This window comes from Aplysia californica, unplaced genomic scaffold (genome assembly GCF_000002075.1).
Source record: "Aplysia californica isolate F4 #8 unplaced genomic scaffold, AplCal3.0 scaffold00100, whole genome shotgun sequence".
NCBI classification, from domain to species: Eukaryota; Metazoa; Mollusca; class Gastropoda; order Aplysiida; family Aplysiidae; genus Aplysia; species Aplysia californica.
This window is the reverse complement of record NW_004797370.1, coordinates 478,973-481,257: the sequence shown is the minus strand read 5'-3', so window position 1 is coordinate 481,257 and position 2,285 is coordinate 478,973. Positions and strand designations below refer to the sequence as shown.

Genomic DNA, 2,285 nt, shown 5'->3' with positions numbered 1-2,285 from the left:
CACACACATACATATATCTTTGTCTCTCGCTCTGTCTCGATGCTTGCCTCTCTGTGCTTTCCCCTCCCTTTGTCTTGTCTATTTCAGTACACCGTCGGATCTGTGTTAAAAGGAAACCGAACCAAACCACCCCCCACCAAAAAAAAAACCCACCAAAAAAACAACAACAACCAAACAAAAACCAGGAAAAAAAGACATACGTCCAAAACTCAAAACAACCAAAGCAAGACAAAACAATAAAACTAAAGAAACAAAATAATAAATCAATTTAAACAAAGCATTCCTACCCTTAAAATAACACCCAACAAAAGACACCCCCCCCCCCTCCCCACTCACATATACACACTCAAACAGATATATACGAAAGCAACAACATAACATGCGCCACAAAAAGAACTAAATCTATGTCTTTAAAAAAGACAGTGCAAAAGATTCCAAGTCCCCAGAGACCACCCTCGTCTCAATCTGGCCCCAATCCCCGGTACCGCTTGCCATCCGTCCACCCAGCCAGCCAGTCAGCTCGAGACATATCGAAGGTCGAGAACCCCGCTCGAAACAGACTATCGACAGCCACACGCGCAATCGACCGGCTGCTTGTCTGTCCACCCAACGCCACTATCGTCGCCGGCGGCGGTGTCCGTCCGCCCGTCCGTCCGTTGATCCGTCTGTCCGCTCTGGCTAACTGTTGCACGCGCTTACTCACACCACGTCTCTCTCCGTCCGTCCGTCCGTCCGTCCGTCCGCCTCGTTAACTGTTGCACGTGCGGCATACTGACGCCTCATCTCCCGCCGCCCTCTATTTTGGCTAACTGTTGCACGCGCCTCGACGTACTCACTCACGCCGAGTCGTTCTCCGCCACCCTACGCCTTGGCGAACTGTTACTCACTCGCGCCACAAGTCTCTAAACGCCGCCACCGTCCTCCGCCTCGCGCCATCGTATTCCTCGACGTTTAGGAGAGGCCCGCGCTAGTAATAGTGAGTAGATAGGAGCGTAGCTAAGTCTTAGTATAAGGCGAGCGACAAACGCCACCTCCACCCCCCGCGCACTGTGAGCGGAAGGAAGGAACCCCGGGTGGCGTGTAAGTAACTCTGGGTGGAGCTTGCTACGGTTACTACTACCGTCTAGTTGTCATCACCGTCCGCCGCCTGCCCCCGTGCTTCTTGCGGGGCCGAGTGTGTGAGTGAGTGAGTGAGTGAGTCGCGTGCGGGATCGTTTGTCCCTAGGAATCCTTCTGGATGAGGAATGTGGGTGAAGGCACGGGGCGATGTCAAATGTGATGGTAATAGAGATACTGATGATGTACACGCTTTCTTCTCGCTGTGATGTTAGATAGTGAGGAGCGGCAGTGATATCACATAAAGTGGTGGAAGTAGTGATGGAGTATAGAGCTCACTGTTCGCTATGTTTGTGAGATAGAGAAGAGAGACAGTGATATCGCAGGGAATTATGCAAATAGTGAGTACCGGATTGTGTAGGCTTACTTTTTGCAATGATTGTGGTCGTGAGGAGAGACGAAACGAAGCCTTATGTTGTAAGAGTGACGATTCAAACGTACGTTTCAAAGTACGTCAGCTTATACTCTTCCCATTGCCGCGTTTATGGGGGGAAAATGAGTTGAAGCCCCAAGGTCAAAATTCGTCGTGCTGATGATTCTCAGTGAAGACATGTGAAGATCGAAGTGGTATTATAGTAATTGTTGGAAAACAATAAATAAGTAAAAAGAAGGAAAAATCAAGCGTGCAAGTCACTTTCACGATAGTTCTTGATACATACGAAGTAAGGTCAAGGCTACAGACAGCGACAGATTTTGTCTACTTTATGTTAAAGTTTTAGCGCCTGTAAAGTAGCAGCTTGCACTGTATGCTTCCCAGGGATTTGAGAATGTTTAAGAATGCTCTCAGGTCTGCTTGGAGTAAAGAACGCTGTGCGTGGAGCTTGTTGTTGAGCAGGGAATTTGCGCTATTTTTTTGTTATTAAAGGTAGATAACAGAGATTAATTTAAAAAACATGAATGTACTAACTACCGCGAGTAAGAAAGTAAATAAAGGATGGAAAGCAGGTGCGTTGTAATCGATAGTCTGAATACCGGTGGCCTTGAACAACATACTATATGACCTTGCTACCGCGCCAAGTGTGTATCGTTGTCAGGTTTACGGAAACTTTTATACCGGTGTATATGGTGTAACGGCAAGGCGCTTGTCCGTCGCATACGAGAGACATGAGTTCGATTCGTGCGTGTGGAGAATTTTTATCCTGTGTGTCAGATAATAATAATAATAATAA

At 47.5% G+C, this 2,285-nt stretch overlaps 1 protein-coding gene across 1 annotated transcript in view; it reads left to right on the top strand.

The window, feature by feature from the left end:
* Positions 1–726: 726 nt before the first annotated feature.
* Positions 727–2,285, top strand: part of LOC101847250 (probable serine/threonine-protein kinase DDB_G0276461) — a gene marked incomplete at its 3' end in the record, with an annotated part of 42,722 nt that continues 41,163 nt past the window's right edge. The window contains 1 exon segment of the mRNA XM_005095322.3: positions 727–1,457.